Here is a 12,221-nt window from a genome sequence, read left to right on the forward strand (position 1 = left end):
AGTAGAAGTGCTTATCTAGCTTGAATATGCATCATTCCTTCCATTCATCCACCTTTTTCCAACATTTTTGTTGAGTTTGTAATGTTCCTGAGCATCTCTGAGATACAACCTAGGAGAGTTTCTTGGGGTGATAACATTACTTGGCGCCGTTGCCGAGGAGAGGAGATTGAAGCTCAGCTTCCCTGGGAGAACAACACAGTTCCAGATTTTGATGATAGACAAGGTCTGGGCACATTTCAGGATGTAATTATCTATCTGGTGACTCTATTGCAAGAAGACCAACCTTAGGCGACTCCACAATATAGTCTTGGCTCAGTTTGTGGGGCATACTCAAAGAAATCCTCAGAAATCACTAGCTGAATCAGTGCCTGATCCTGAGAATATTGTCAAGTCGAAGAAAACATCACAAAAAGGAGCATCAGGATCAGGTAAGCCCAAGAAATCTTATTTGTCTCTGCATGAGGAGTTTTTAGTTGAGAATACACAATTTGAAGACTTAGAGCCTAGTGTTTCTAGTGAACAAACACCTGTAGAGATTCGTAAAGCTCCTTGTCCATCTAGTTCCCCTTTGGATTTCAGTCCAAAGAAAGTCTCCCATACAGTCCATCATATTCCCTTGTCTCTGCCATCCATTTCATTGTTTCAAACTGCTCAATCTGCCAGTGTTCTTCCACATACCTTAGTCATAGCATGACAACAAGCACCTACAAAGATAGAAAGAATTGTAGCTGCCAGGTATGGACCTCTGGTCTTGCCCGTTCCTTTGAATCCCATGCCTGTGGGAGAATATCAGAAGTATATGCCCAAGTTCACTGGTACAGAGGGAGTAACAACAGAAGAACACCTTGAGGCTTTTTATAGTTATGCTGATAACTTAGATATAAGTGAAAATGATGTGTGGATGAGAGTTTTTGTCCAGAGCCTTGATGGAGAGGCCAGAAAATGGTTCAGAGAACTAGCCCCTAGATCTATTGCTGATATTGAAGCCTTAGATGAAGCTTTTTTGAAGCACTGGGGAGATAAAAAGGACTTGCTATATTACCATACTGAGTTTGGTAACCTGAAGAGGGAAAATGGGGAATCATTGCCTGATTTTAATAAGAGATTCAATCGTATGTATAGTAAGATACCAGCTGAGGTAAATCCTACCCCCACCTCTGCCAAACTCACTTATGCCAATGCTTTTGACTCTGATTTCTGCCTGTTATTGAGAGAAAGAAGATGTGCCACTTTAGCTGACATGCAAGATGCAGCACTAGAAGTAGAGTCTAATATTATGGCTGCAGAAAAGTTAAAGAGTCATGCTGATAGAAGGAGGCAGAGAGGTGAGGCTTCTTCTTCCTCTGCCTCATCTTCAGAACCCAAATTAGATAAAATGACCAAGATGATAGAGTTACTGGCTGCTGAAATATCTAAGCTGAAGGTTGAGCAAAATTCAGGAAAGACAAAGTAGCGGAACACATTTGCTCCAAGAAATTCAAATCCATTAAGAAGAGCAGATGAGCAATTACAAATAATCAAGAGGGGAAAAGAACAAAATGAAGAACAGAAAATTAAAGCTCCCTTCCAGAATGTAGTCATGGAGGAGGAACAATTTCAAGAGGAAGATGAAATTCATTGCATGGAAGATAAAGGGAGTGTTGCATTTTCTACATGGGTTGCATATAAAGAATCATTGCTGCAGGAACAAGTTAGTCAGGAATGAGACAGAGAGGCTGTTCTGCATACTGGTGAACAACAGAGATATAATTTGAGATCAAATGCAAAAAATGTCAAGTAGAATCCTGCCCAAAGTGTTGTTGTCCAAACAGAGTCACAAAATATAAGACAGAGGAATTAGGAACATAAAGGAGTTTGGAGATGCTGATTTGATCATTCAGCAAGTAAATAAAACGTTTCAGGAAAAGCATCCAAGGCTAAAAGCATACAGAGATGAGGTATGGGGAATTAGAGATTCTTTTGATAATTTCTGTATTTCATATATCCGTAGAGCCAAAAATCAGCTTGATGATTCCCTTGCTGCCTCTACTAGTCTGTTTGTTCCTCCCATGCCCCCCAGATTGGTATATGAAGTCCAAATGAAGTATAGACCATCCTTGCCTAACAATGTCCAGCATTGGAAAGTTTTTGATGATGATGAGGAATTGAATAGGTTCTTGCAAGTCATTGATGAATTTTTTGAAATGCAAATTGACCAAGAAAATGAAGCCTTGGAAGAAAGCCCCAAATCCTAGCTTAGAAATAAAATTGGCAAAGATAGCATTGTCCAGCTTCCCAGCAATCATATACCCAAGGAATTAATTCATTTAGCAAGATTCTTTGACCAAAATGATGTGCCTTACAAGGCTGCCCAGAAAGAAGATCAATCTGCAGTCTATAAGCATGATATAGGGAGTACAACTCAGCCTAGATACATAAATTTGTCTTCCCATCTGTCTGCTGACCAAATTCTGAATATTGCAATTTAATGAAGCAATTTGCTGATGTCTTTGCCTGGGAGTATAGTGACTTGAAAACCTATGATAAAAAGATTATCCAGCATAAAATCCCTTTAGAGAAAGACACCATTCCTTTCAAACAGAAGCTGAGACCAATAAATCCTATGCTTCTTCCTCTGATTGAAAAAGAAATTAAAAAGTTGTTGGCTGCCAAGATTATAGTCCCTCTTAGATATTCCAAGTGGGTAGCTAACCTAGTAGTGGTGAGGAAGAAAATTGGAGAAATAAGACTCTGTGTTGATTTCAAAAACTTAAACAAGTGCTCAAAGAAAGACAATTATCCCTTACCCAAGATGGAGCATTTGCTGCAGAAGGTCTCAGGAGCCAAAGTAATGTCTTTCTTGGATGGTTTTTCAAGTTTTAATCAGATTGTTGTGCATCCAGATGACCAAGAGAAGATTGCATTCACTACTCCTTGGGTCACTTTTATGTATGCCAAGATGCCTTTTGGATTGATGAATGTTGGAGAAACCTTTTAGAGAGCTATGGATATAGCATTTGTAGGAGAGAAGGACAAGTTTGTCCTTATCTACCTTGATGACATAACAATATACTCCAGCAGCCATCAAGATCATTTGCAACATTTGAAGAGAGTGTTCCTGAAGTGCATAAGGTTTTGGATTTCAGTCAATCCTAAAAAATCACAATTTGATTTAGAGGAAGGCAAGCTGTTAGGACATATTGTTTCTGCTACAGGTGTTCGAATTGACCCAGAAAGAGTAAAAGCAATACAGTCCTTGGCTGTTCCGAGATCAAAGAAGGATGTACAGTCCTTTGTGGGCAAAATTAATTTTGTAAGGAGGTTTATACAAAATATTGCAGAACTGGTGAAGTATATTACCTCCATGTTGAAGAAAGGGTCAGAGGTCAGATGGACTTATGCAGCAAGAAAATCATTTGAGTCTATTAAAAAAGCTTTTATGGAGGCTCCCACTTTGATAAGTCCGGATTACAACAAGGAGTTCCATATATTTTCATTTGCCTCTGAAGACACCATTGCAGCAATTTTATTGCAGGCAGATGAAGAAGGTTCAGAGCATCCGGTGGCATTTTTCAGCAAAAACTTAAGGGATGCTGAACTGAGGTATGACATTATTGAAAAACAAGCATATGCTCTTATCAAATCCTTGAAAGCTTTTAGAGTTTACATTCTGCATTCCAAGATAATTGCATATGTACCCTCTGCTGCAATAAAAGATGTCTTAACACAACCTGATGCTGATGGAAGAAGGGCTAAATGGATTGCAAAGTTGATTGAATTTAATATAGAACTGAAGCCTACCAAACTTGTCAGAGGTCAGGGTCTTGCCAGGTTGTTAGCTGAAGAAAATTTGTTGTAACTCTGATACCAATTGTTGTAGCTCTAACCCAGAATATTATAGATCTGATATAAAAGTATAAAATAATGCAAATAAACCCAGAAATAATATGAAATGATACTTTATTGATCAAACCCTTAAGGTAGGGCAACACCATACATTCACTCCTTAAGGAAGGAGAACACTCCACAAGCCAAATGCCTGTTCATACAAGAATACTTCTCTTCATATCTCTCCATGTGGAGTCTCTAGCCTCTATATAGGCCTCATATATACAATACCATGCATCATTACCATGGTTTCCTCATATCATCAACTAATACCATGGGCCCATTACATTATTATTAACTACTTGTGGTCCCTTACATGACATGGGTTAACCACCTTATTTATTACTATGGCCCATCCCATTATTACATTATTACCTTGGGTACCCCCCTTGGTACCCCATATTATCCCCCCTAGGTATATAACATTCCACCCCCCTAAGCATGTTTCGTCCCCGAAACATGGGAAGAACACAAATAATAAGATCTACTCAAAAGAGTAGTCCACTGATACCATGCACATGCATCTAGCCATCCAAGAGAAAGGTGAACCCTCGATCTTGCTGGTGCCTCGCTCGCTTGAGATGGAAGTTGATCGTGGCAGTTCTTCTGTGTTGATGTGTAGTAGGTGGATCGTCTCTCCTTTCTATCCATCATGTGACTACTTGGTTTCCATCTTGATGGTTGTCTTGCGGGGTGATGTGGGTGATGATATGTTGAAGTTTTAACCCACGATGGCTTTTGCTTGACTTCACCCTGCTGTGGTGCTTGTTGTGGTGTCTTCTTTTTCAATATGACTTCAACCACTGAGCCCTCCTCTGATGTATCATCACCTGTAACCTTTTCTTCTGCAGCCTCTGTTTGTGTTTGATTGTCGATCATCAAAGGCTCATCATCTGATATGTCAGTCCCTTGAACATCTTCTGCTTCAGCCTCCATGTGCTCTACCTGTTTATGGATGAAGGAGATATGTGCTCTGATACCAATTGTTGTAGCTCTGATACCAATTGTTGTAACTCTGATACCAATTGTTGTAGCTCTAACCCAGAATATTATAGATCTGATATAAAAGTATAAAATAATGCAAATAAACCCAGAAATAATATGAAATGATACTTTATTGATCAAACCCTTAAGGTAGGGCAACACCATACATTCACTCCTTAAGGAAGGAGAACACTCCACAAGCCAAATGCCTGTTCATACAAGAATACTTCTCTTCATATCTCTCCATGTGGAGTCTCTAGCCTCTATATAGGCCTCATATATACAATACCATGGATCATTACCATGGTTTCCTCATACCATAAACTAATACCATGGGCCCATTACATTATTATTAACTACTTGTGGTCCCTTACATGACATGGGTTAACCACCTTATTTATTACTATGGTCCATCCCATTATTACATTATTACCTTGGGTACCCCCCTTGGTACCGCATATTATCCCCCCTAGGTACATAACAAAATTGCAGAACATTGGATATTGATTTCCTGTGCACAATTGCAGAAAATGGTCAAAGAGAAGAAGAGGAAGCAGCTGAACCAGAAAAAAAATAAATAAATAAAATCAGACATTGGCCGAAAATATAGCTTCTTGTGATTGGTATTCTGCAATAGTTAAATTCTTGTTGAAGCTAGAAATTCCTCCAAGTTCAAGCACAAGTCAAGCCAGAACTATCAAGCTTAGAGCAGCTAAATATTGCATTAATGAAAATCTGCTCTATTGGAAGGATCCATCTGGAGTGCTTTTGAGGTGTCTGGACAAAGAACAGTCAATAGAAGTCATGCAACAATTTCACTCCAGCATGTGTGGAGGGCACCATTATTGGAAAACCACTGCCCACAAAATTCTCAGAGCTGGATACTATTGGCCCACCTTGTTTTCTGATGTGTTTTCATTTGTTAAATCTTGTGACAGGTGCCAAAGATTTGAAGGAAAGCAGCAGCTAAAGTCCCTGCCCTTAAAACCAATACATGCAAAAGGACTTTTTCAGCAATGGGGCTTGGATTTTATTGGAGAAATCAATCCACATTCCAGTGGCCAGCATAGATGGATATTAGTAGCCACTGATTACTTTACTAAGTGGATTGAAGCAATCCCTACCAGAAAGGCTGATCATAATGTGGTCATGAAGTTTTTAGTTGAAAATATCTTTACTAGATTTGGGTGTCCACATAAATGTTGAGAATGCAACAAGATGATGGAGCTTATTGGAAAGGAGTCGCCTTCACTTAGTGGGCCCGCAGGCAAATTATGGCGCAAAGTCTATTTTTAGACTATGTCTATTTTTAGACATATGGATCATGGTCTATGAGTTGTAGTATGTTGTTTATGGATGATTGGTCATGTTGGGAAAAATAGATGGACTTCTATTTTTGGATCACAGCAGGAGTGATCAGAGTCTATTTTTAGACTGCTGGTCAAAAATAGAAAAGTCAAATATTATTGTCTCATAATAATATTTAGACTATAAACATTATCTTATCCTCTTGGAGCACTTCAGTTTGAGCTACATATGTGGCACATGCAGCTTTCAGAAGGAAATACGCTTTCTTTGTGGGTCAGTTGAGCTATTGCATGCAGGACTTCAGTTAGAACTCAAGCAGTTGAGTTTGGTGGAGTTGGATGTGGAGTTGATGGAGTTGTGTTCAATTTGACTTGGTTAAACTAGTTGTAATTAGTCTAACTGCAAATAGACTAGTGATGAGTTATGTGAATTAATTATTAACTCATAAAGCAACTAAAGAATACATCAGTTAACTCAGTTGCATGTCAGTGCATGTACAGTTTAGTGGAGACAAGTGTTAGAGGTTGAGATTGCTATCAGTTGTGACTATAGTCGTGCATGAGATTTGCACAAGCAGGGATTGAGTTATGCCAATGAGTATTGCGCAGTATTGGCCAATGCCCAGTAGAATAGCCTATGCTCACATGATTTCCAGTGTGAGTGATTCTCAGCAGGTATTGTGCAATAGAGGCAGGCAAAGCAGCGGAGAAGATTTGAACCTGTGACTTGTTCGGATCTAAGCTAGTTTTGTGTGTAACAGGTGGAGATAGTGCTGGATACTTGTGAGGAGTATTGTAATATGTAATGTTACATGTTCTCAATCATTAATATACAGATAGTGTGGGGTTTTCAGCTGTAAGCTTTCCCCGGGATAAATACTGTGTTAATGTGTGCATGCTATTGATGTTTCATTGTTTTTAATGCTGCTAAATTGATAATCAACGTAGAGGAGCTTATGTATTGTGCATGTATTCCGCAATATTGCATGATGAGGATAATCTCTGTTGAATATGTATTTATTATTCAAAATTTCTACATGGTATCAGAGCTGTTGATCATCAGATCTACTATTCAAAAAGTGTTTACATCTTATTTCTTCAGGCAGAGTCTGTAATCGGGCCAGGTAGCCTCTGGATTCATCCTTCCTTTGGAAGGTGAGATATCTGGTAAAAGCCCATACAATCAATCTGTGTACGAGAAATACTTTGTTCTCATGAATTTTAGATCGGAGGCGGTTGAGTTTAGAGCTGGTGGAATTCGAATTTGCAGCAGTGTTTTCTTGGTGTCAACATTGCAATGTCTTTCAACGGATTGCGATTGGAGTATGCTCTTGAGGGCAACTCGAACTATATTGCATGGAAGGACAAGATGGAGGCAGTGTTGGATGATAATGGGCTGAAGGATTTCATAGAGGCTGATGTCCCAAAGCCTACTGATACTGCGCAGGTTGATGCTTGGCAAAAGAAGACAACAAAGTGTCGAAGGATTCTATTAGAGGGCGTGAAGGATCACATTGTGTCCAACCTGCATGGTAATACTTCTCCATACTTGATGTGGAAAGCTTTAACAAATCTATTCCAAAGCAAGAGCGATCAGAGGAAGTTGGCGCTCAAAGATAAACTCAGAAACATCAAATGTGAGAAGGGAGACAGTATGCCCAAGTATCTCACGAAGTTCACTCAGTGCAGAGATGAACTGGGAAGTGTGGAGGTAATTGTTGATGATGAGGACTTGGTGAGCTTGGCTCTCCTTGGTCTTCCGAAGAGTTGGCATTCCTATCAGGACTCTGTCAATGGTTGGGAGAAATTGCCAGGATGGGAAAGACTTTGGTCAGATCTTGTGTAGGAGGAGATCAGGCGGAATACCATGGACGGATCTTCATCAAAGGGAACTGATGAAGAAAATTGCGCTTTGGCTGCCAAAGCAAAGAAGGGGAAGAGCAAGAAAGCTTCTTAGTCTAGTGCGAAAGGCAAGAAGTAGGTCATGTCCAAGGTGAAGTGCTTTCACTGTCACCAGCAAGGACACTATGCCACTAATTGTCCGCAGAAGAAGAAGAACAAGCAAGCTGCTAGATCTGCAGCAGGAGAGGCTCTAGCCTCGCAGTTTGAGCTTGATTTTTCATTGATTGCATGCTTGGTTTCAAGTGTGATGGGATCGGTGTGGTTCTTGGACAGTGGTGCGTCTTTTCACATGACAAGAGATCGAGATTTGTTTTCTGATTTGGAGGACAAAGATCTTGGAGTGCACATCGAGATGGGCGATGATGGTAGATACAGTGCGACCGGTATCAGTACCATTTCCTTTGAGAGGGAGTCTGGTAAACCCTTCGTATTGAAGGAAGTGATGCATGTTCCAGGATTGAAGAAGAATCTTATCTTTGTGGCGATGTTAGAAGACAAGGGATATGATGTTGTTTTTAGCGAGGGAAAGGCTTTCCTGCGCAGCAAGACAACTAGAGAAACCCGGAAGATAGGAGTTTGAGTGAGGAACCTTTATCAGTTGCATGTAAATGGATGCGCAGCAATGGCATGCAAGGCAGAAGGATTAGTGAGCCAGGATGATGGCAAGTTGTGGCACAGGAGATTGGGTCACCTTCACCATGGAGCCTTGAAGATACTGCAGCAGATCACTACAGGGCTTCCTAAAGGCACTCTTGTGCAGTCAGATCAGTGCAAAGGGTGTACTTTGGGAAAGTTTGTGAAAGCCACCTTTCACGAGAAGGATAGTCGCGCCACGATGATCCTTGAGAGAATTCACACAGACGTGTGTGGACCTTTCTCAGTAGCTTCAACAGCAAAACACAGGTATTATGTGATTTTTGTTGATGATTTCTCTCATAAGTGCTGGATCTTCTTCATGCAGAAGGAGAGCGAGACATACTCAAAGTTTTGTGAGTTCAAAGCACTGGTCGAGAAGGAGTCGGGGAAGAAGGTGAAGGCTCTTAGGAGCGATAAGGGTGGTGAATACATCTCTGGCGAGTTCAAGAATTTCTGTAGTGCAGAAGGGATTCGAAGAGAGCTCATAGCTCCCCATAACCCACAGCAGAACGAGGTTGCTGAGCGGAAGAACAGAACGATCGTGTGTGTTGTACGGGCGATGTTGCATGATCAGGGCCTACCCCTTCACTTGTGGGCGGAAGCATGCAATACAACAGTATATGTGCAGAACCGTTGTCCTCACAGGATACTTGGCATGAGTACACCCGAGGAGGCTTATTCTGGTAAGAAGCCTGATCTTTCTCATTTGAGGATTTTTGGTGCTAACGTTTACATGCATGTGACGAAGGATGCCAGGAAGAAGTTGGAGCCGACCGCAAAGGTTGGGATATTTGTGGGGTACATTGATATGCCCCACAACTATCGTGTGTATTTGCTAGACAGTGGTAAGACTGTTGTGCGACGGGATATAAAATTTTAGGAGGAGAAAGCCATGAAGTTTTCGCTTGAGAGGGAGCCACACTTGCATGCAAATGAGGAGCTATTAGTTCCTAAAGATGAGCTTCAGGACGTGGATCAACCACAGGACGAAGTTCATGGAGTGGAAGAGACCACTCATGCAGCGCCAACCATCAGAGGGCGAAAGCGCTTGACAGAAGTTGAGCAACTGGCTCAAGATGCAGAGAAAGTTGTAGGACCACCTACAGCTCAACACAGTCAGAGACAGTCACCTGATCGGTACACTGGATACATGGCTCTTATGAGCAAATGTGTTGTGACTGAGCCATCCTCTTTAGAGGAAGCTATGGAGGATCTCGCATGGGTAGATGCCATGGTGGAAGAGTATGATTCGATTCTCAGAAACAGTGCATGGGAGATTTTTCCTAGACCGGAAGGGAAATCAGTGGTGGGTTCGAGATGGATCTACAAAGTTAAGCAGGCGGCTGACGGTAGTGTGGAGAAGTACAAGGCAAGATTTGTTGCCCGAGGCTTTTCACAGATAGAGGGGATGGATTATGAGAAGACCTTTGCACCTGTCGCAATGTATTCTTCCATACGGACGATTCTTGCTCTCTCGGTGCAGATGGGGTGGCACATTCATCAGATGGATGTGAAAACTGCGTTCCTCAACGGAGTCATTGAGGAGGTGTACATTGAGCAGCCCGAAGGTTTTGAGATCTTCAGCAGCGAGTCGCATGTGTGCAGGCTCAAGAGCGCGTTGTATGGGTTGAAACAAGCACCACGTGCTTGGTTCACTCGGATAGACAGTTATTTCACTGGACTTGGATTCTCCAAGAGCGAGGCAGATCCTAACCTATACCAGATTGTGGTGGAGGGTAAGTTGCTTATCATTGTACTTTATGTAGATGATTTGATTCTAACGGGTGATGAGCTATTGATACTTTCATGCAAGGATGATCTTGCTAAGGAGTTTGAGATGAAGGACTTGGGCCTCCTTCATTATTTCCTGGGATTGGAAATTTGGCAGCGTAGTGATGGACTATTTGTTTCTTAGGGTAAGTATGCTCGGGAGATATTAGAGAAGTTCAACATGCATGGCTGCAAGCCTATTGATACTCCTCTTCCTGGAGGTTGGAGGAAGGAGGATGCCACTTCGGCAGAAGAAGTGGATGCCACTGTTTATCGGCAGTTGGTGGGGTCACTTATGTATCTGGTCAATACATGACCCGATATATGCTATGCTGTTAACCAGCTTTCACAAGCTATGGTTAAGCCAACCAAGCTCCTCTGGAAGGCAGGCAAGCATGTATTTCATTATTTGAGAGGCACATTGGGATATGAATTGTGGTACAGACAGGAGGATGAGGTGAAGCTATGTGGCTTCACGGATGTAGATTGGGCAGGGAGCCCAACAGACAGAAAGAGCACATCAGGAGGGGTCTTCAGTATCAAGTCGACAACAGTTTCTTGGTACAGCAGGAAGCAGAGATCCGTGGCACTCAGTTCAACAGAGGCCGAGTATATGGTAGCAAGTTTGGCTGCATGCGAGGCTATATGGATGAGGAAGATCCTGGTCGGTTTGTTCGGTTCTCAGTTGGAGACTACTGTGATTTACTATGATAACCAGAGTTGCATTAAACTCTTGGCTAATCCTGTATTTCATGATAGATCTAAGCACATTGACATCAGGTACCATCATATCAGAGATTGTGTGCAGCAAAGAATCATGTTACTTTCATACATTCCAACGGAGGATCAGGATGCTGATATCTTGACGAAGGCGCTCACCGGGAGCAAATTCGAATACCTCCGAGGCAGGATAGGGGTTGCTGATAATCCATATCTTGTTGAGAGGGAGTGTTGAGAATGCAACAAGATGATGGAGCTTAGTGGAAAGGAGTCGCCTTCACTAAGTGGGCCCGCAGGCAAATTATGGCGCAAAGTCTATTTTTAGACTATGTCTATTTTTAGACATATGGATCATGGTCTATGAGTTGCAGTATGCTATTTATGGATGATTGGTCATGTTGGGAAAAATAGATGGACTTCTATTTTTGGATCACAGCAGGAGTGATCAGAGTCTATTTTTAGACTGCTAGTCAAAAATAGAAAAGTCAAATATTATTGTCTCATAATAATATTTAGACTATAAACATTATCTTATCCTCTTGGAGCACTTCAGTTTGAGCTACAGATGTGGCACATGCAACTATCAGAAGGAAATACGCTTTCTTTGTGGGTCAGTTGAGCTATTGCATGCAGGACTTCAGTTAGAACTGAAGCAGTTGAGTTTGGTGGAGTTGGATGTGGAGTTGATGGAGTTGTGTTCAGTTTGACTTGGTTAAACTAGTTATAATTAGTCTAACTGCAAATAGACTAGTGATGAGTTATGTGAATTAATTATTAACTCATAAAGCAACTAAAGAATACATCAGTTAACTCAGTTGCATGTCAGTGCATGTACAGTTCAGTGGAGACAGGTGTTAGAGGTTGAGATTGCTATCAGTTGTGACTATAGTTGTGCATGAGATTTGCACAAGCAGGGATTGAGTTATGCCAATGAGTATTGCGCAGTATTGGCCAATGCCCAGTAGAATAGCCTGTGCTCACGTGATTTCTAGTGTGAGTGATTCTCAACAGGTATTATGCAATAGAGGCAGGCAA

The sequence above is a fragment of the Pinus tabuliformis genome, chromosome 8 (genome assembly GCF_031772625.1).
Source record: "Pinus tabuliformis cultivar Carrire ecotype Pingquan chromosome 8, CPIR1, whole genome shotgun sequence".
NCBI lineage: Eukaryota > Viridiplantae > Streptophyta > Pinopsida > Pinales > Pinaceae > Pinus > Pinus tabuliformis.